This window comes from Sapajus apella, unplaced genomic scaffold (genome assembly GCF_009761245.1).
Source record: "Sapajus apella isolate SASKATOON/1434 unplaced genomic scaffold, GSC_monkey_1.0 scaffold16, whole genome shotgun sequence".
NCBI classification, from domain to species: Eukaryota; Metazoa; Chordata; class Mammalia; order Primates; family Cebidae; genus Sapajus; species Sapajus apella.
Window position 1 is genome coordinate 8447906 of NW_022436956.1, and position 23127 is coordinate 8471032.

The window sequence follows — 23127 nt, forward strand, 5'->3', positions numbered from 1 at the left end:
GATCTACTTCCTCTGCCCCTTTACTGACCAAACCCTGCCCAACCTGACTTGCATTTGACTTGAATGTATAGAAGCCACAATATTTGGAAAATGCATGTATATACAGAACCCACTTTTTCTATCGGAGCCCAGTTCCAGATGTAATGCAGCTCTTGGTGGGCTGACTGGCTGGGGAAGAGAACTCTTCTCACCAGTGGATTTGTGCCACTGGCTATCAGCTAAGAAGCATAACAGTGCTCCTTCCCAATCAATGATCTCTTAACAGAGCTGAACGTCTGCTTGGCTTCCTCTTTCCCATTTGGAACATCTGTCAGGTCTCCTTGTCGCCCGGCAAGGGGTCCCCAGCTCTGCCTTGGCCAAGCGCCACAACCGTCCTTTATTTTTATGCAAACCTGAGCAGCTCACACCTCTTCCTTATCTGTTGTTCCTTTTCCTGTGTACCCAGTAATATAACTCCATTTTGTGAGTTCAGTGATAGTCTGCCTTACAGGTTTCTGCAATCTACTGTAAGTGTTATCAATTGTGAAAATTTTGGCTCCATAAAGAAGACATTCTTTTTGTATTCATAAAAGCATACTTATGGCCGGGCACAGTAGCTAATGCCTGTAGTCCTAGCACTTTGGGAGGCCGGGGTGGGCAGATCTCTTGAGGTTAGGAGCCTGGCCAACATGGTGAAATCTCGTCTCTACTGAAAATACAAAAAATAGCGGGGTGTGGTGGTGGGCACCTGTAATCCCAGCTACTTGGGAGGCTGGGGCAGAATTGCTTGAACCTGGGAGGCGGAGGTTGCAGCAAGCCGAGGTCACCCCACTGCACTCCAGCCTGGGCAACGGAGTGAGACTCCAGCTTAAAAACACACAGACACACACATTTATGAGTGTGTACTGTCAGCCAAGCACTAGGATAGGTGCTTTGTGTGCAACAATGAGCAGAGATGACAGGGCATCCACACTTGCCAGCTTTGTGGCTTCTTTCTTCCTGGGTGTGCTGTAGGATGAAATTATCCACATGTGCACCAAGCATCCTTTTTTACCACATTGCTATCTCCCTCTCCACATTTTTCCTTCTCTAGTCAATGCCTTCAGGCTGAGAAACTGAGTCTAGAGATCCTTGCCTTCAGCAGATCTGTTTCTTCATGAACGGCACTTCTGCAGGTCAGCTGCAGCTAATCTTAGTCCATGAAGAGAACTTGCCAATGCTTATTCTTGAGAGAAAAGGCCTGAACTTCATTTCAGTTGTCCGTTGAGCTAGCAGTATTGGGGCCAGAAAGTTCTGAAGAGCTGATAGAAGACAAATGCCCTTTGAAGTCATTATTTCCAACACTAGGTCACCTCTGATACCCCTCCTATGCCCCTCCCATCAACAAAGTCAAGCAGTGCCGTGCTGTACTCCCTACCTCCAGGGAACCTGAGATTCCATTTCAGTTTCACCTCCAGCCTTTGCCTGTTTCTAGAATCTTGTGATATAGGGACAAGTTCTCTCATGGGATGCCATGTTTTCCCTCAAAGTATTCATTTCATTAATGATCACACTGTGTTATTATGTTTTCCCTGTACTATTCTATAGATCATTTTTATTATGTAGATACAAACTCTTTGAAATTGTAATTGTGAAGTACATACTATGAAGACAAATGCATCGGGCATAATGAGAATGGATTGCCAATAAAAGTTGAAAAACAATGAACCATTTTTAAAAGCAAACCCTTATCCAGAGCACTGTCACTTTGAATGCTTGGTATAAACGCCACTGGATGGAAGGAGCTTATTTTTAGTCTAATGTTGATAAAGATTTGACTTTGGTAGCATCTTAATTATCTGATAAAAGCCAGGCTCCTCTGCCTTGCTCACCTCTAATGTCTAATGCCTTCTGCTGGCATTAAAATTATTGCCACGACTCCAGAGAGAGAAACGAAAGATAGCAGCGTTGCATTTCCAAGATGTGAATTACAGTTTAAAGAGTCACTCGGTTTTGTTTAAACAAATTACAAAAATAATGGGTTGCCCTTAAAAGGTCTGTTTCATATATTGTTATCCTTCACTTGTGACACCCCTGACAGTGTCGTTCCCCACATTATGTCTCACTTTTGTCGCTAGGGGAAAAGAATGGTTTCAGGGGGTCTTCTCAGTGGTTTTTTTTTTTTTTCTCACTTTGTCCCTAGTTCTGAAGGACAAAGAAAGGACAAAGAGAAAATGAGCCAATGGCCTATGCTTTGGACACAAGGTCATACATGGAGGGTGTGCTGACGACTATATTGGTTGACTGGTTTGTTGGTTGGTTCGTAGTTGATTGGTTGATCGATTAATTGATTGACATACATTTGCCACCTCTAAAATCACACAAGGTTGAGGGAGTGGAATGGGGCCCAGAAATGGAGATGAGGAGTCCCCTACAGGACAGGGAGTGTTCTTAGACATAGGGGGGAAAAGGAAGGGGCAGACACAGACCTCTGCCAATTTAGGGGCAGTGAGACACAGGGAAGCCTGACATGGACTCGGTCCTTGGCTGTATGACCTTGCCCAGATCTCTTCACCCCTCTGGATCTCTATGTCTTAGTCAAAAGATGAGGAGGCTGGACGGGGCAGTGTCTGACGTTGCTTTGCCTTTGATGTTTCATGAGCCTCTGGAGGCTGGAAGCTGTGAAGCCACCATTCCATGCACAGACAACTGGGATGCTTAATTCTGAAAGCCACCCCTCTTGAAAGGAAAATGTGCCAGTTTAAGTATTTGAGGAAACATTCTGTAGGGTTGACCCAGTTCCCACATTAAGAAAATAATGCCTAGGCCCATATGGCTAATTCCTTCCCAAACTGTTTGTTTGCCATCATGCAGACCTATCCTGAAAATAAAGCGTCTAGTCGAGTTTCAGAATCCAAATGGAGCAGAATGCAAATGAGTGAGATAATGGTGAAAAGTACATTTACTTTGAAAATTCCTCCGGGTGCAGTCATCAGCAGCGCAGGCACCAGCAGTGTTGATTTTTAAACTACACTGTTTCATGATTTGAACTTCTAATTTTTATCCTGAATAAGAGGTGCCTTTTGTTGCAAGGCTTTCCCCACTCCATTCTTTAACTTTTTCACTTTGGCAAGCACCTACCCTTGTAAGCATGGTTGGAGAGCTGAAATATCAGAATTTTCTGCTGTGTCTCAAAGGAAAGGACTTTTGACCCCACTGTAAACCATGACCAAGGCTGGGGGAGTTTAGGAGGGTTTCTGAGACCAGGTAGCCAGTTAACTCAGAGTCCTTTCTATCTAATGCTAGTGGGGGATGAGAAAATGAGAAAAAAATGAAGGCTTGGCAAATGCTATCAGGCCAGAGGGTTTCATTTCAGTAATGGTTGAGGATAGGTGCCCTTGTATCACCTTAGTACCTCAGATCTGCACAGGAAGGGGAGATGCAAAGATGTGGACATTATTGGGTTTGTCTTGATGGTGCAAACCATCAGGCGAGAGAGATAGAATTCTTAGAAAAAAATTATTTTCACAGGGAAGTTAGAAGTGGAATATGTGGTCTTGCTGATTGCATTAACCTTATAATTCCATACTTTGGTGTTCTTGTACACTAGGTAGACAGTTACTGCTTCTTTGCCTGAAAAAGCATTTTTGTCCAAGCATCCAGTCAGCCAGGTGAAGGATACTATTGCTCAGTGTTTGAATGAGGCTGGACAGATGCCTGGACTCCTGGTCACCTGGAGGAGGCTCATCTTTGTGGACATGGAGGTGTTCTGGACACCTGTGTGCAGAGTGTTGACTCACCCACTCCTCTCCTTAGCTTTAAATACATTGAAAAATAATTTTTCATGAGCTGGTAATTATATGAAAATTGCTTTTGCTTTAAACAAGAATTATGCTTGACTCTTTTGAGCAAAGAGAAAAATGCACAAAGGGAATCATTAATTTTGAATAAAAACACATACTTTCCTGCAGCCAACAAGGGAGGGAAATGTGAAATTGGTGTTTTCTACAAACAGCCCAGCATTGCTCCCCAATCTGTTTGCTTGATCTATTATCCAGTCACCTGCAAAGTTGAATGTCTTGTTTGGCCTGAATCTGACTTTTATTCTTTTCCTACTACCTATTTTTTAAGGACTGTGTTATATGCATACCTCAACCTTCATTTGCATCACATTAAAGTAAAACATTTTAAATTTCTTCACAGCAGAAGTAAATCTGACAGACTTTATGAAGCTATTATACCTGCAGGTATTTTATACTTTTAAAATACATTCTTGTCAAGCTATCTTAATTATATTATTATATGTACTTTTGAACTTGTATTCGCTATTCCATGATATATTACACTTTTGACAAAGCCGTCCTAAAAAGCTACAATTTATATCAAAGTTATTTGGCTGAACAAAGATGTATCTGTTATGGACGCTGGGAGAATTTGTTAATTTCCATGCCAGAATGTGTAACCATTGAGGGAGCAGGCCGCTTTAATTTTCTGTCCAAGTGACGATGGGAGGAGGACTTGACCTCCAGGCTGCACATAAAGTAGCACAGCTGGTGAACAGTGGCCATCACTTAGATGCCCGGGAGGCCTGCTCCCAGAGCTGGGTTACCTTTCAAGCCCCAGTTGTCGTGAGTATTATTCAACACACTAAGGAAATGGAGAGCTGATCAGTATCTAATTTACTGTCTCATTCATATTCAGCACCATTCTGGCAGCACAGAGCAGGAAAGTACCCACACTGACAAAGATGAAAACAAGACCAGGGTGGGTGGGATAGAAGGGAAACAGAGAAAGAAAAGCTAGACACTCTGGAGCATTTTTTCAAAGATAACAAGGCCTGAGATCCCCTAGAGGGACTGTTTGATATAAATGATGCAGGTGAAGTGAGTCCCCAAATTGGGGCTTAGTCCAGGAGGGTTCTTGGCTTCACCCAGGAAATAACCCACTGGGGAGATTGTGGTGAAATAAATCAGTTTGCAACCTTATTGAAGCGGCAGCATATAGCAGCAGCAGAGAAGAGGCTCCTTGCTGAGCAGGGATACCCCTTAAGCCCCATGCCCGAGCCCAGAGTAGCAGCATATGGGCTGTTGACAGCTGTATTTATACCCTCTTTTATTTACATGCAAATTAAAAGGTGGTGTATTTAGAACTTTCCAGAAAAGGGGCAGGGAGTTTCTGGAACCATATAGGATAATTTTCAGGTCACTGCCATGGCATATTGACGTGGCATTTGTAAAGTGTCATGACACTAGTAGAAATATCATTTATATTAATAAGCAGTGAGGATGATTAGGGGTCACTTTCATCACTGTCTGCTGGGTTTGGCCAGCTTGTTCACTGTACCTTGTTTCTACCAGATCCTGCTCCAGTCAGCAAGATGACAACCCAGGCTGTGACCAGCGCTGTGAAAACAAGTCATGCTGATTTCCTACCTCATAGCCACTGTCTGCATTAACTGCAAAGTCCAGGAAATTGTGGTCAAATAGGAGGATATCCAGAGTCACTCCAGACTACACCTCTTCTTCCACTCCCTGATGGCAGGATGTCCTATAGATGTAAGCTCCATGAAGGCAGGCACTGGGAGATTCTTTGTTCACTGGTGTCTCCAGTGTTCAGGCCCTCGATGAAACATGTTGGATGAAAGTAGAGCTGGTTTTGGTTCTAGGGACACATGGCTCTCTGTCTCTGCCAGACTCAGGTCTCCCCTGATTACTCCTCCCCTCCCTGCTTCAGATCCAAGAATGACAAGTTCCTTTCTGCCCATTATCATGGAGGTGCTCAAACAAATGCCACAAGGGTGATTCTTGCTTCTTCAAGGGAGAGGTTAGTGCAAATGATCACAAAGCCTCTTTTTCCCTCTAATAATCCGGGTTTTATCATAGTAGATCTACAAGGTAACTCAGCTCTCCCGAAAGAGTCCAAGAGAATGACTATTTTCAGCTTTATTCAGAAGCCTCATGCCTGCTCTTGGATAAAAGTTTTTCTTCCTTTCTTTCCGGTGGTTTTCCAAACTCTGTGAAGCGTGGAAGAACTTTGCACAAATATAAGGCCTTTGAAGGTTCAGAGAGGGTAAGTGACATACCCAAAGTCACACAGCATAATGTAGCATGAAATAGGACCTAAACAACCAAGCATGCCTACCATTTGTGCTGAGGGCCTCCTTCTTGATTTTCTCTCAAAGGTGGTCCTGCATGTCCCTCCCCACTCAGACTTAGAAATTCTTTCTGAGTGGTGAGGAAGAGTCACCTGCTTTTGCTTATTTTTTCTTCCAAAGAATGCACAAGTCAAACCCGGGTGTCAGAGCAGACGGCAGTATCCTCAGCATGCTTTGAGTGGCAGTACACAGCTGTTAGAGGGATGAATTGATCCGGAAGATTCCTTTTGGACTGTGTTAGGCATCATCTGTTCCTTTCATCAAAAGAGGCTCCATGGATACTCTTGATGTGTGCCCCTGGCTCCGGAGCCCACACTGAGCCAGCTTCCAGGGCTTGGCAGACCTGCTTGTCTGGAGCAATGAGCTCCAGGCCTCTTGAGGCCAAGTAGAACAGTTTTGGTCCAGTCTCTCTCTAAGGTAGGCAGAAAATTCCTGTGCAGGGATCACAGTGCCAGGTCTCACCACATGCAGAAGGGCCCACATCTACACTGGAAGTGGGGAACGGCAGTGCAGGATCTGTGCTCGGGTGGCTGTTCTCCCCTGTAATGGCCAGAGCTGGGTATGCCTCACGGCCTCTTGGACTGCTGCTCACAGTATCACTGCTGCCTTCCCAGATGAGCTGTGCAAATAGATGGCAGCCATGAGTGGAATTGGACAAAAGCTTGGAAGTAGCTTCTGTCTGTCCAATTTGGGACCTGCCAAGTCTGGCATGGTGAGGGCATGGTGGAGTCAGGAGGGGCCACTATGGAATCCAGGCCAGGAAGCTGCATTCTACTGAGTCATTTACCTCTCACAAGGACCTGCCTTTCAGGAGACCTCCATCTCTAAAGACCAGGGATGGAACCTTCAAGGAGAGCTCTCCAGCTCCTGTTTAGCTCTTCGGTTCAGACCCACATGGGGAGCCACTTAATAGGATGGGGTCTCCAGCCATCCACAGCATTGGAATCCAGCCTGGCTTCTGCACTGCCTTTCATACTGCTGTCCATGACAATCTCAGCTGTCTTATAGATCGGCTGTGGAGGACATGGCATGGGCAGCCCTGGCATCTTGAGAAGGGTGTTCAATGTGGTCCCTGGCAGAATATGAGCCTGGGGCAGACAGGCTGTGGCTTTAGACCATGGACAGAAGCCCCTGCCCCGGGACATAACCCCCTGTGCCCCATGCTTGCCCACACTCACTCCTGGTCATTCATCACAGTGCTCATGGGCCCCTGTTTCAAAGGAAGTACCAGCTGCGCATGGACCTGATGAACTTTACTCAAGATTAGAGGACTGCTTAGGGGCATTCGAAATGAATTGTGGAAAGGACATTTGTGAGACCATGTGAAAGGTCAATCAGGGTTGGTACAACAGGATAAATAATGAAGCCATTACGAGGTTCTACTGAACGACTGTGGCTTTGGGAACTGAACTTCACCACTTTGGAAGCCAGAGAAAGGCACTGGAAATAGCTTGCCTTTACACAGAGGAATGTTTTCTCCTGCTTAACTGGATCCAATTAGAAAGTGATTCACTGAACATTTATTCTGTGTGAGGGTCTTACAGCAAAGACAGTGTGGCAATGCCCCCGCTTTCCAGGACTTTACAATCCTAGCTGGGAGTGGGGTGAGGTGGGGGTTGGGTAAGTTAAACACTGTGATCAGAACACCATGAGGTGGATGCAGCCAGCTCCCTGTGAACACAGACGACGTGGCAGGGCTGGGTCTAGATGCCGGGAATAGGTCCACCTGGTTTACTAGACTTGAGCTAGACTCATGTGTGCAATTAGAGGAATTCATCTATTCACCAAATATGCATATCACTTCAATTATTAAAGACTACCATGTCCTACTTTCAGTCCCCCAGAAATAGACCCTGCAATTCCAGTGCCAGTAGTTCATGTCGGAGGTGATCCCTGGAGACACTGCAGTTGAGTGGGAAGGAGACAGGCAGGAAGGGAGACAGGCAGGGAAGGTAGCTCACAACAGGCTCCTTATCCAGCGAGTCACATGTATGGCAGCCAGGTCTCATCATGTATAGAAGAGCTCTCAAAGCCATCCCCACCCAGGGGCAAGGAAGCCAGGTGTTCATCCCCCACCTCCCTCTGTCATTGGCTGAGGGCTGCATTTGAATCATTAACCTCACAGGGATTCTGCTAGGAAAAAATAAAGCCCTTAGGCAGAGGGTCACCCATGTTCACCACAAACAGCTTTTTCTATGTAGATGCAATGGACTGAATGTTTATGCCCCCCCCAAAATTCATATGTTGAAACCTAGTCTCCAAGATGATGGTATTAGGGGTATTAGGACATGGGGCCTTTGCAAGGTGATTAGGTCATGAGGGTGGAGCCCTCAGAAATGGGATTAGTGTGTTTATAAAAGAAACCTCAGGGAGCTCTCTTGCCCCTCCCACAAGTGAGGATACAGCCAGAAGGGAGCTGTCTATGAAGCAGGAACCCTCTCCAGACACCTAACCTGTCAGCGCCTTGACCTTGGACTTCCCAGCCTCCAGAAGCATGAGAAGTAAATCTCTGTTGTTTATTAGCCACTCAGTGTGTGAAATTCAGTTATAGCAGCCCCAAGCAGACTGCCAATAGAGTTCAATGCTGCTAAGAGGATAAGAAAGGGCACTAACAGCATCAAAGACAATAATAAATAAGGATAGGCCCCTACCTGTGGATGGAATCCAGGCTTATAGTAGATGACACTCTTACACTTTACCCTCCTGACCAACCTGTAAGAAAGACTGAGCAAGCATCAGAGCTTAGTAGTTGTCAGGAGTGGCAGAAAAGGCTAAACAAATCCCAGCCCCACCATTACACAGTCACCAAAGAGGGAAGGCTGTGAATCAGGGGAAATTTCCTTCTTTCAGCCCTCCTTTTCTTTCCACCCAGGGCAATGGTGCCCTCCCTCAAATTTCCACCGGCTACACCTTCTCCTGAGCACTCTCCAGCCTTACTTCTGACCAAGATTGATCTATGGGGTCTCCTAATGCCCTTACCCACACTCTGCACCACACAGCCACGCCCTTGTCAAGGGCTGCCCTGCTGAACAGGCTGTTGCAGCTTCTCCCAACCTGAGCATTGCCACCTTCGTAACAGGAATGTTTATCCTTCTCTCTCACCCTCCATGTGTCTGGTATGCTATAGCACATGCTTAATAGACATCTGACTAATGTGAAGTAGTCCAATACGAGACTCTCCTAAAGACAAACTGGTTATGCTCTTCCACTCATACTTCACCCTCCCCCCACCCTGCCCCCAGTCGTCCCTGAGAGCTGTATTACTCGGACATTTCCGTAATGGGAAGAGAGAGAAGTGCCCAAGTCTGGGAGCTGTCTGGCCAATCAATGAATGATCAAGTTTATATTGAATGCCTATTGCATGTCTAGCTCTGAGGTTAGGTGCTGCAGGGGATACAGATATATAAGACATGTGTGGCATCCGTGGGGAGTCTACAGTTTTATTGCAGCACTAAACTCAAACCTAAAAATCAATTACCTTAGACGTAACACTGGACTGAGCGGCAGTAAAGATAGTGGCTAAAGGCTCATAAAAAAAGGCAGCAAGTCTGGGTTCAGATTCTGGCCAACTTAGATCCTAGCTGAATGTAGCTTTAACTAGGTATCCAAGAGAGGCTGTGCCTTCCTTTCTTTCACCTGGAAATATTAACAGTACATCACGATGGGGGGGTGGCACTCAGTAGTCATTCCATGAAGTGTGTTAGTGTTATTAACTAATACTAGTATTATCTAGTATCTAGTCCCAGTCATTGCTGACTTGAAGTGTTATGGAAGTTTGGAGAAGTGACTCATCAGAAAGGGCTGGTTTCCTTACAGAAAGAGTAACAGATGGAGTGGGTGTTAGGTTGGTCCTTGAAAGAGTTTTGGAAATGGGAGAGAAGAGAAAGAACATTCCAAGCTGGAGAACAGCCGGATGGGAAGCCTGATGGCTAAGGCAGGCCGTGTGTACAACCTCGAGGCACCCAGACCCACTGGAGTCCAGGTGATGAGAGGAGAGTCCTGGCACAGGTCCTGAAGACCTGCTATTTAAACAGCAGAGTTTCCTTATCCCCAATGAAGGCCGTGCCACAGGGGTGTGGCTCATCTTGTCAGTGCCCTGCTGCTCAAACCCCTAGCGGAAGCAGGTGCACTGGCAGGTCATGGGGAGTGTTTTTGGCCTCTGACCCCAAGGCAGCATGTAGGGTTGAGTGTTTACAGCTCCTGAAGCCCCACTGGGTGTGTGACACAGTGTGCTCTTTCAGTTTTGCCATCTGCAGGCAGCTTGTTAATCAACTCAATTAGACCCTCTGCCTTATCGCAAGGACAGAGGGCTTTCTGTATCACGAGTACTTGCCTTAGTGTACTGGAAAAATGATATCACATGTGGGCTTCAGGATGAGTGCAAGGTTTATTGAAGGGAGGTAGCTCTCAGCAAGGTGGGTAAGGAGGCCACAAGGAGAATGGAGTGGGAAGATAGTCTTCCCCTGGAGTCCGCCACCCAGTGATCAGACTCCTCTGGCCAAATTCTCCACCTCGGCGACTGCATCATTCTTGTTCTACCCTTGATGGCCTGCCAGTGTCTGCCAGTGGGTTCTTCTGCTGGTGTGTCCCTCCTGACATCCAGCTGCTTCTCTGTGTGCCTGCTAGGGTGTCTGGGTGTTTGTTTATAGGCACAGGATAGGGGCCGTGGCAGGCTAGAGTGGTCTAGGAAAATGCAACATTTGGGCACGACAGCAGGAGTGGTTTTCCTCACTTAGGTCCGTGGGCACAGGCCTGAGGGTGGGGCCTTCACCAGGGACCCCGCCCTTCTTCCTGCACTTCCCTGTCCCCCTCCTATATCACTATCACTGGGAAGGAGGGAGTCCATTTTCCCTGGGAAAAGGTGTTAGGTCCTTTGCAGCATGATAACTGAGTGGTTTTGAGAAGATCACTTTTATAGGGGTGCAGGATGGATCTAAGTGTGAGGACCTGGGAACAAGGAGACCATACACAGGCTGTGGGGAGGCAGCCCTCCCTGCCTGGCCAGGTCAGGTGGAAAGGGAAGCAGTAGCTCCCTGCAAGATATCAACCACTTTCCTCTCCTTTTCTTCCTAACTTTGGCTTCTGCATAGTGTTTAGGAAAACCCAATTGACTTCTCTCCCCCATCACCCTCCTAGGGTCCAGGTCCAGATACACAATGGAAGCAAACATATTTCTCTTTCTTCTCCTTCTGCGCTCCAAAGACACGCTGACACTGGTAAATCATTGTAGCAGGCTTTAAATGATGTATGAAATGAAGAATCCCTTCCCTGTGTATTGGGAGTCTCCTGCCCAGCAATGGGCTGTGTCTACTGGGCTGGCTACTGTATTATTTAGTGCAGAGGAGGCAGCCAGAAACTCCGTGGAGGTGAGAAGCTTGGGATCACAAAGAAAAACAAAGTTAAAATTAAAAAATGAAAGTAAAACTATGTTCTGAAACATATACAAGTCTTTTTCCCTGGCTCTCACCTTTAAAAAAAAAAATTCTGCTGAAGTTTTTTGGAAAGGAAAACTTATTTTCTGTACTTCTTTGTGCATTTTTCTCCCACCCAAGTCCCTGCTGTCATTCCTTAACTTCATGAATAGACAGAAACAGAGACTTTGTCAATCCCTTCAGGGTCGTATACGATTGGTCATGTTTCTGCACGTTTCTCGAAGACCATGTTCAGTTGAGCCTCTTCCTTGTGGGTGTTCAGGACGCCTATTGCTGAATCCAGTGTGCAGGACCTCCATGAGGGACTTGCCCACCTGAACTCCTCACCCCACGGGATTCTGCTGTGGTGGCCCTGCAGGGTGTGCAGGCACTGGGGCATTACTGCTTCGATAACCTGAGTCTGCTTTAAGAAGCCTACCTGACTTACACCACAGTATCTGCTGATCCCAGACTAAACACATCAATGACCCGCCCAGCAAACTCTATTGGTACAGAAAGCAGCAGGCAGCCTGGACTCAGGGCAGCTGCCTCTTGCACATCAAACTGAGCTACAAATAGACTGAGAGCCTTCTTAGTCTGCAGGGAGGGTAAGCTTGGTCAATTTGCTTTTAGCCGATGAAATAATCATTGACGTTTAGACAGACTTCTAATCTTGGCTCGGAACAGTCAAGAGGCATTTTAGCTACAGATGGTAAATGGGCTCATACAGGGATATATTTAGCAATGTGGCCTGGGGACAGAAGAGAAAGAGGCCTTGGAATCCAGGAAACTGGTCCAGCTGGAGGCACCTTGGTGCCTAGAGGTGAGTCACATAATTCCCTGATCCTTATCACAAGTGCCCCAACTATGGGTGGGTTCATGCACAGGTGCTTGCAGGGAGGGGCGAGGAGGAGTTTTCTGCTTGATCTGGCATTGGAACCATGAACAGGACATGTACTCTATTCACACCTAAGGCCAGTTGGAAAACAGGCAGGTGAGCAGAAGATAGTGGATGTGCTGCGTGGGAAGGACGGCGTGGAATATGCGAGATGGAGATGGGGGATCCAAAGGAGCTCACGTGGTCTGGATTTGAATACTAGCTCCGTCAGCTTTAGAGGCATGCACTCAAGGCTATTTATTTCCCCTCTATTCCTCAGTTTTCTCATCTGTAAACAAGGATAATTCTATACCAAATGCATGGGTTTATAGTGAGAGAAAAATACGTGTGAAGCACATAGTGCAATTCAGTGTAGGTTACTACTTAGGGAAAAAGATGAAGCAGTTCATGCTTAATTCAGACTGGAGTCTATGAAATGGAGTCTACCCAAGACCAGTTCAAACACATAGCTCGAGTCTTATATTTGCTGCTAAAAGGAGTGGGGCAAGGCACCTTCCCAGGAAATAAGAATTCCAGAACTGTGCCACTGCCCACACCTCTGCAGTGTGACTGTCACGGGTCACCATGGCCAGGTAGACATACTACAAACCATGCAGCCCTCCTGGTCCCACACCAGGCTTTCTCAAGTTTCACAGAGGAAAGAGGAGGGGAGATGCTCCTTTATCAGCACCCTTGGAATTATTTTGGAAGCCACCGTCCCCTCATGTAAGAGGCAGAGATTCTGGGATGGACTGAGGTGATGGATTTGAACTTCAGCACTCAAAGTTCCTTGTGAGGTTCAGTTTCCTTATCCCTAAAATGAGAATAGTAACTCTACCCTCTCACCACTTCACATGAAAAATAGACAAGGAAGGGCTTTTATAAATTTCATCATGCTCTACACTTTGCAGTATAAATTGTCTGGTCAGACGCTCTCTTCAGCCAACTGTTCAACTTTTTTTTTTTTTTTTTTAAGATGAAGTCTCACTCTTGTCACCCAGGCTGAAGTGCAGTGACTTGATCTCAGCTCACTGCAACCTCTGCCTCCCCAGTTCAAGTGATTCTCCTGCCTCAGCCTCCCAATTAGTTGGGATTACAGTTACCTGCCACCATGCCTGGCTACTTTTTGTATTTTTAGTAGAGACGGAGTTTCACCATGTTGGCCAGGCTGGTCTCGAACTCCTGACCTCAGGCGATCCACCCACTTCGAACTTGCAAAGTGCTAGGATTACAGGTGTGAGCCACCACGCCCGCCCAAGTGTTCATCTTTTAGGAGGATGCCCAGCAGGGGAGGGGGGGAGGAAACAAGTACCCACTTCCCCACCTGTGTCATCTAAACCAACCTGGTTAGCACTGGGTTAACACATGGTGTAGCTAGGTAACAGGAGTTCCCACATAACTTGCTCTTGGTCCCCTGGTTCTAGGAAAGCTTTGGCAGCCAGGCAAGACCTGTAGCCTACCTGTTGTGTGAGCTTGGCAATGGGAGGGAGGCAGAGCAACTACTTGGGGTCCCCCAGAAACCTGTAAAATCCCCCCTGAAAACCCAACTTCAAGTGACTAAAGATCTGAGCTTCACTGATTCCATTCCTCTGTCTCCCACTACTACACTGCTACACACATGCACACGTACACACATGCACTCAAACACACACTCACACCCATGCATCCACGCATATCTCCCCACACACTCACGCTTCTGGAGCCCCACTCGGCCTGCGCTGTCTTTTCCTGGGCAGCCGGGAAGAGGGGGCTGGAATCCTAGCACAGAACAGCAACTGAGCAATCCTCCCGTCTTTCCCCGCAGGAGCACATTCCAAACCAGCAGCCCAGGTGCTGCAGAAACACCTTAGTGCTGTGTTCCACACCTTTCATGTGGGGGAAGCAGGCAGCAAGTCACCAACAGCCAGTCATCAGCAGGAGGTGATGACAGCCCTTCAGACAGGAAGCAGAGAACAGGGAAGGGTGGGCCAGTCCCTAACCATCACACTTCCTAAGCCTTGAATTAACACCTTGTCACTCACAGCTCTGGTATCCCAGTACTGGCTGTCACGACCACGGAGCAGGTGTGATGCTCAGGCCCTCTGTGGTCAGAAAGCCACAGCGAGAAACTGCCAGCAAAGCTCCCATTCTGTCTGCCTCTCAAATGCCTGACAATGCAGACCAGGCCTCAAGGGTCTACACTGTCAAATGCATCACTCTCTGGCAGATTGATTTCTCTGTGGCTGTTGTCTCTCAGTATCATAGAATTCCAGAACTGGAAGGGACCCATGGTGTTATAGACAGGATAATGAGGCCTGATGAAGTTAGGGTGGATGGCGGGAGTAGTCAATAGTGGCTGGGGAAGCCAGCTGCCCTGCCTCCTGGTGCAACACTCGTTCTGTCGATGCAGCATGGAGAGCAGTGAACCTCTTCATTCATCAAGGCTGCTCACTGCCCAGAAGGGACAGGCGCTAGAGTTCCCATACCAAGCCTGCTGCCCATGTGCCCATGAATGTTAAATTAGCATACCTGGTATCTGCTTAGACGGATTCAGATTTACCCAGCGGAGAAAAAGCAGCTCCCAGGAGGAATAGAGTTTTTGTCAATACCCACAGCAGAGGGCTGGCTTCATTTCCAGTAAGAGTGAAGCTGGGAAAATTACTCATTACAATTTTATTGATATTCACTTCGCTCTGCAAATGACGTGGGATGGTTCTGACAGGATGTCTTAATGGCACTGGCTGAGAATCCATTTGGGTGGATGTGGGTTAATGGGGCTGAAGAGACTAAAGGGTTCAACTGCGTCAGCCCTATTACCCAAGCATCTCCTCTATAATCAGGAGCAAAACAACATGTGTAGAGTGCCCAGCATGATGTGAGGGAAAGAGCTCGGCTCAGGAAACTCTCCAGTGTCTTTCCCATTTCCTCCCTCTATCACCTGGACAGCATGGAACCTCCTTCACTCAGCTATGGCTTCATTCCTCAGGGCTGCTCACTGCTCACTGCCAAGAAGGGCAGGGCTGGAGAGGTCCTTTTCCATGTCCAGGTGCCTACGAGCCATGCCCATGTGCACTCAACTAGTCTGATGGTAAAGGTGGTAAAGGTTTAGAGACAGTTGCCTGGGGGCTCATCTTCTACAGAAAGATTTTGTATCACATAGTACAGTCCATGTGCCCCTAGACATCCCTGGCAGGCTTTTGGACTTAAACACCCCATGGCTATCCCTAGGGAAGCAGTCAGTCCACACTCCACTTCAGATCCAGGTCGGTAGTGAATCCAAAACAGCTAAATGTGGATTTTTTGGACTGCCAGATAAAATGTTAAGATACCAGCATACGTTTGCATAGCTCTCTGTAATTTACAAAGGGCTTTCACATATATCATTTCATTTGATTCTCACTGATATTCTGTGAAATAAGTAGGGACAGAGACTTTTGTGAATTTCCTATATTGGCCGTTTGCCAGTTGGTACGCTCAGATCCATTCCCTGACTCTTCCCTACAAAGTCCACCTCCCAGACTTCCTGGCCAACTGGCTACCACGTAGTCTCAGCCAACGGAAGGCACCGTCAAGGGGTTAGAGAGTAGAGGACGGGAGACGTAGGGTACTGCATCCCTCTATCTCTGCCCCGTGTGGTTTCTAAGATAGTAGTTAAGTCTTCTGGGTTGTCCCAGTTTCCACTGGGTGGTCTCGATTCCTGAGTTCAGGAAATACCACCACCTTCCTTTGTGCCTCTAGCCCAGGATTGGCTGCCTACTGTTACTAAACTCTGGGCTGCCTCACTCTCCCTTGCAGTCACCTGCATAAGTGCTGTTTTTCTGCCTGCAGCCTAAATGATACATTCCCAGAGATGATGAAACCAAGCCTTCAAAGAGGTAAATTAATTTGCCCAGGGCAATGCAGCAATCGAGAACTGCATCCTTATTACAAAACAAGTTTTCAAACTTCCAGAGCTCTGCCCTTTTCCTTACTCATGTGAGAGCAGACAAAACCAGTACACAAATTAATATAAATCCAGAGAACCCAGAGAGAAAAGCCACACACATAGAGCAGGAGAGCACAAAGGAGGGAGAACTTGTTTGCCCCTGGGAGCACCAGGAAAAGCTTTGTAGAGGAGGTAGCACATACCTAAAGCGGTACGAAGGAGGTAGAATTTCTGAAACTGTGAGAAGAATGAAGTATATGATCACTAAACTTTCAACAGGTCCATGGGTGCTGTCCTGTGTTTGTACCTCTGCCCCCTCCTTGGAGATTCCAAGAGTCTCAGCCTCTCTCCTTTGGACCAGGACAGGAGCCTCCTCACTGGCCTGCTGTCCATTCTCTACCTTGCAGTTGGGGGGTGGGTGAAGTCTCTCAAACGCACAGCCTCCCAAGCTATTCTTCTGTCTAGAAACCTTCAACAACTCAGGTTGTTTATAAGGTAGATCCCAACTCTTGAGCTCTGCATCCAAGGTCTTTAGTTGCCTTGCCCCTCTACCTCCACAGAGCCATCACTAATGCACTTGCCTTCCTTTGCTCAAAGTCTTCCCTCTGCCTGGAATGCTCTTCCTCCCTTCCTCATCCAGCAAATTCCGTTCTAACACCTGAGGCTCTTAAATATCACTGCTATAACTTTCCCAGCTCTTCTGCTTGAAACATAAATAAAGGCAACCTTCTCTGTGCTCCCAGTCCCATTGCCCATGCTTTTATTAAATTTAATCAGATAGGCATGTCATTACACATTTATGTGTCAACTCCTACCCTCTGGGAGCTCACAGCTTGGTGTTGGAGAACTTGTCTTTCGTATTCCCAGCACCAAGCACCAGCAACTGGCACATTGCAAATGCTCATTACCTGTTTGTTATATTGAAATTAATTCCAGTATCACCCCCCGTCTTTCTCTCTTTATCCTGCTTACTCCCTTCCTGAATTCCTGCTACTTAAGCAATTGGTCAAAAATTCTCTGTCCCCTTTCAGATTATGCTTCTCATACAACAGTATGTTGTCAGAGTTAATTACAGCTCTAAAGGTAAATCAGAGCAGGAAAGAACTAAATTATGAAGAAAATTCCAAAAAGAAAAGATTGGCTTTCAACTGAGATAGGTAGAGATAAAAAGGAGGGTGAGGTAGTAAGGAGTGATATGTTGGCATGGCCAAAAACAGAAATAGCAAGACTCAGGTTAAGGTTGGTGCTACAACAAGCAACCCAGCTGCTTCCTGGACTCTTGGTTCATCCTCCTTCCTCTCTTCAAACTTGGTTCATTTGGAGGTCACTTCCTCTTCCAATAAGTTGGAATGCACTTGGGGCAGAAACTTTTTTCCACAACTATGTTCCTTCCCCAATTGAGTTGTAGTTTTACCTTTAATGTCAGTTTAATTTATGTATGTTTTTTCAGTTATAAGCCTTTTCCATGAGTGTTTATGTGTGTGGTTTCTCTCATTAGATTAGGAATGAGCTTTTGCAGCTCAGATATACTTTGGGGGTCCCCTCTTCCCCCTCCTCTTAGCCTGGCTTCCTCCCGTCCTTTGAGGTTGCTATCCATTGTCCTGTCCAGTTGTCTCTTTGTTTATAGAATGGCTTGTGTAGCACCATGATTAAAAATGTGGCCCCTGGAACCAGATTGCTTTGGCTCCAATCCAAGCTCTGCTAAATGTTGCTCAGTGACCTTGAATAAGTTGCCATGTGTCAGTTTCCTGCTCAGTAGAAATGGGAATAATGACAGAAGCTCCCTCCTGGGCTTGTGGTGAGGATTAAATAAGCTTACATATTCATATTTGCTTTTATTATCATTACTACTTTTCACCCACAGATAGCCTGTGTTCCTCTCCTCTTCCCATCCTTAGAACCAAGGACAGGGCTCATTTCTCTTTGGGATATTATGAAGTCTCCTTTATAAGGCTCTACTGCAAGGTCGCTCAGCAAAGGTCAACAGTTATCCTTGCAGAACTTCTTTAAGAGAGTGTTTGTGTCTTAGCAGCACATGACGTCAGTTTGTGGGAAACCAGGAGCCCTGTACATAGCTGGAGTCCTCGTCCCTCAGCGGCTGCCACTTCTGTCCTAAGAGCCCCAGACAGGAGCAGAACTTCAGCCTTGTTTAAACCATGCTTCTTTCCTGATTACTCTTTTTCCTAGGAAAATCCACAGTCCCTTGTAGCAATCTGACATCCAGGTAAAGAGCGTTCTGCCGCTCCAGCCATAAATAGCACTATGACTGAGATGGCTTTGAGGACAGTCTTGCCCTTTGCATCATTTGCAGAAGACACTGCCTATCAGCTGTCTCTGCAGAGACCTGTTTGCACATATTTTATCACGAGCGTTTCTGTCTCTCCTGTCACAGAACCCATGCAGAAAACCACACACCACACAGTCACTGCTGCTGACCTCCTGTGAGATCAAAGCCAAAATACGAGCCTGCCTTGTGAATGACAGATGAGAGCTCATGCGGGAGGGGTGTGTAAGTGTGTGTATGGAGAGAGAGAGAAAGAGAGAGAGAGAGAGAGAGAGAGAGAGAGACAGAGAGAGAGACAGAGAGAGAGACAGAGACAGAGAGAGAGAGAGACAGAAAGAGAGAGAGAGACAGACAGAGAGAGAGAGAGAGAGAGATTGCTAACTTCTTAGGAGGTCAGAACTGAAAAATTGATCCCTTTTGCTGAAGACAAACAGCACCCAGTGGCAAGCATATGCACCTTGCCACATCATCCCAGCCTTCCTGTCCCTCCAACACAACCCCTTCTGAGCATTTATGATGGATCTTTAGTGTATTAAGAAGAAAAATGCATCTGGCAGCACTAATGTCTGCTGTTTAAGTCCTATTGCTTCATCGAACCTAGCCTCTCATAATCACAGGCTCTAGAGCAGCCGTCAACAGGATGCACGTCGTCCTTCAAGGTTAATGAGAGAAAAGCTCCCCTGGACAAGTCTAGTCTATATTTGTGTATTCCACTGCCATGACATGATGGCTGAAATGGACCAAATTGCTTCCCAGCATGAGCCCGCAGTCATATTTCTCTGGTCTTTATAACAGGAGGCTCCTGGCACATTTGGCGGGGTGGTTCACACAGTAAGTGGGGACCTGGCTGGGGGCCAGCATATTAGAGTGCTATGTCCATTGCTTCTTTCATCTGCAGCATGTGCTCTGTGCCCTGTGGCTGTCTGGGGAAAGGCTGGGGCACAACACAGTGAATTTCCCTGAGGTGTGCGTATGCAGAGGATAGGGGGCATGCTTCTCGTCCTTCATGAGCATCCTGCTGCACACGGCCACCTGCAATCTTCCTTCCATTCACATCCCAGGCAGCTGGAGGGCCCAGCCTCACCCCCCACAGCCTGAAGACTTTCCTCCCACACAAGTCTGCTGCCTCCTTTGGAATTAGGCAAGGGAGGATCTGTAATAGAAAAACTGTTGACTCTGAGGTCTGGAAGACCTAAGTTCGAGTACTGGAAATGCTGCGTCTGCTTCAAGACATATAACCATGAAGGAAATATCAGTCTCAAGTCAAATTCCCAGAGGCAGACCCTGAGCAAGGATTCCTGGGCAGATGCTCCAGGAGAAACAGGAAGAAGAAAGGGAAGCAGAACAGAGACAGGGAAGATGTCAAACAGAAGTGTGAAAGTAAAATCCCAGTCTCAGCTTAATCCTGCTGGGAAGCTCTAGGATGTAACATACAACTTAGAGTGCGTCGGACTTTCTGAGCAAATATTCATCTTCTTACAGCAATTCTTGGCTAAATAAACTCCCAAGCACTTCCCATTCTCTGCAAGTTGGGGCAAATAGGAGGGTGAAGCATCTGGGTGGGCCCAGGGGCAATAGTGCACAGTCACAGTGGAGGCCATTGGAGCAAGGCACACAGGTGGGTGGGCTGGCATCCAGGACTCTAGAAGAGATGTCGGGGGGTGGGAGGAGCATTGATCGTGTGCCCTGCACCTCCCCCCTCATTCCACTGGGTTTCATGTCCTTCAGTGTATGGAGGGAGCAATATGTGTACCATAAAGATGATGTGAGAATAACAGGTGGCCTCAATGCAGATGCTCTCCCACGTCGTAGGTGCATGTAAGTGTGAGTGCTTTCTTTCCCACACACCTTCAGGAGGCAGTTGCACTCAGTTAAACTGGATGCTCATGCTATAATGTTAGGTGAGAAAAAAAAATCAAAATATAAAATGGTGTCCCTGGCATGCTCACCAATTTATAAAAATATAAAATATGTGTGTGTGTATAAACACATATATACTTAGAAAAATGTCATCAGAAAATACTCAATATACTGATAGTGATTATTTCTGGCTGCTGAGATTATGAGTTATTTTCCATTTTTATTTTATACTTTTCTGATTATGCTATCATGAACAAGTGTTATTTTTACATTAAAATCATACTTTAAAACATGAAGACTTAGAAAGATCAAGTAGTTTAATTAAATAATGTGAGAAAAAAAATTAAAGGCCATCTTGTCTTCACTTGTTCCCAGTTCCTACATTCCCATGCAGAAGCAAGACAGATTGTTATCTTTGGTTAGTTCCCACTCTGGTTAGGTGTTTGCATTTTAGCGAAGATCTTGGTGGATAACTGTGGCTTAAATACAGTTAAATGTATTTCATTACTGCAGAATTTCCTAAAGCTTTTGTCATATCAAAGTGCATATGACTCTGAAGAGACACAAAGCCCACAAAGTGTTCCCCAAACTTACTTAGCACTGGAACCCTTTTTGTGAGGTGCGTTTAAAGGACTTTCATCCCAGGAACCAGCTTTGGGAAATAGTAGGCTTAAGGCAGAGGAAGACGGGGTTCTCCAGTGTCCTTTTAGAGAAATTTGAGGGCAAGAACATTTTTTTGTTGCTTCCAAATCTCCCTATATGGCCCCTGCTGGGTCCACAGGCCCTGCTTCCTCCTGCCCATCCACAGCCTAAACCAGGCCCAGGGAAACCCTGATGGAGGAGCTCAGAGGGCATAGAGATGATGATGGGAGGGAAGAGAGCACGGACCATCTCCTAGAGGTATGAGCTGGTCGTGTCAAGTCTGGCATTAGATCTCACCCAAACTCACAGCCAGGGAAGCTAAGGAGGGTAACTCCTCAGGACTGGAAAGGCTGTTGATGGAGCTGATGGGCAAGCCTGCCCCATCTGGCCACTGGAGCCTTACCTCTCACCGAGCCTAACACATGATGAGGCGTATTGCTACTTTTCATGCAGCAGTTCTGAGTTGAAAACAGCAAATTTTTAAAATACCTATTTTAGTCCATTCTCACATTGCTATGAAGAACTGACAGAGACTGGATAATTTATGAAAGAGGCAAGGCTTAATTGACTCATAATTCTGCAGGCTGTCCAGGAAGCACAGCTGGGGAGTCCTCAGGAAAGTTAAAATCGTGGTAGAAGGTGAAGGGGAAACTGGCAAGTTTTACATGGCTGGAGAAGGAGGAAGAGCGAGAAGGTTCCTCACTTTTAAACAAGCCTATCTCCTGAGAACTAACTTACTGTCACAAGGACAACAAGGAGGAATCTGCCCATGTGATCCAATCGCCTCCCACCAGGCCCCTCCTCCAACATAGCGGATTACAATTTGACGTGACATTTGGGCAGAGACACAAATCCAAACCATGTATATAAGGCTGTGAGAGGGGCTAAGAGCAGTTTTTCTGAGAGCCGATCTAACGCCGTGATGATGATGAAGTGTCCAGGCTCCTGAGCCAGACTGCCCTCGGGATGACTCCTGCCTCCTCCCTACTCTGGGCCCTCGTGATGAACATCTCTGTGCCTCAGACTCCACATCTGTACCACAGCCACAACTTAGAGACAAGGACAAACCTGTATCTGTGGAGGCCTATAATGAGGGCTGTGGCTAGTTATTCCAAGTAGAGAGAAAGAGATAGAAATGACTACAGAGGATGAATTGGACCCTTTGTGCACTGTTGGTAGAAATCCCACTTCCAGGTATACACCCAAAGGAATTGAAAGTAGAGGTTTAAACACATATTCATACACCCATGTTCACAGCAACATTATTGACAATAGCCAAAGATGGAAGCAACCCCAGTGACTACCAATGGATGAATGAATAAACAAAATGTGGTCTATATTTACAGTGGAATATTATTCAGCTTTAAAAAGGAAGAAATCCTGGCACGTGCTACAACACGGATGAACCTGGAAGACAATCTAAGTGAAATAAACCAGACACAAAAGAACAAATGACATATGATTCTACTTATATGGTGTCCCTAGAGTAGTGAAATTCATAGAGCCAGAAAATAGAAGGGCGGTTGTCAGGGGCTGGAGGTAATGGGGATGAGGAGTTAGGATTTAATGGGTACAGACTTTTGGCAGATGGATGGTAGTGATGGTTGCATAACAGTGTGAATGTACAATGTACTTAATGCCACTGAACTGTACCATTAAAATAGTTTAAATAATAGTGCGTTTTAGTACAGTTTTTAAAAAGAAGTATCAACCATTAAAGAGAAAAATAGAGAACTAAAAAAACCACACACACACACACACACACACACACACACACACACACACAGAAGATATTTACTACTGGAAGAATTTAGGCTGTATGTTAGCAGGAGCTATGTTTTTACTAAAAAAAATAAAAAAATAAAAATAAAAAAAAATCCACAATTGAGACTGGAGAATTCTTTTCCCTGAATGCTTTAAGAGAGGACTTGTGTGAGATGATTCATGTGCTCATTCGTTGATGCAAAGGGTTGGATAATTAACCTTGAAGATCAGTTGCCATGTATTTATTAATATTTTCTGCCCCACTATTAATAT

The 23127-nt window shown here is 46.2% G+C and overlaps 1 protein-coding gene and 1 long non-coding RNA gene across 7 annotated transcripts in view; both read left to right on the forward strand.

Annotated features, from left to right (window-relative positions):
- Positions 1 to 23127, forward strand: part of KIRREL3 (kirre like nephrin family adhesion molecule 3) — a 564453-nt gene that overhangs the window by 126881 nt on the left and 414445 nt on the right. The gene's annotated exons all lie outside the window — the stretch shown is intronic.
- Positions 821 to 13358, forward strand: LOC116555939. Its single transcript, XR_004270756.1, has 2 exons — positions 821 to 5513; positions 5980 to 13358. It is a non-coding gene; the product is annotated as an uncharacterized LOC116555939 (long non-coding RNA).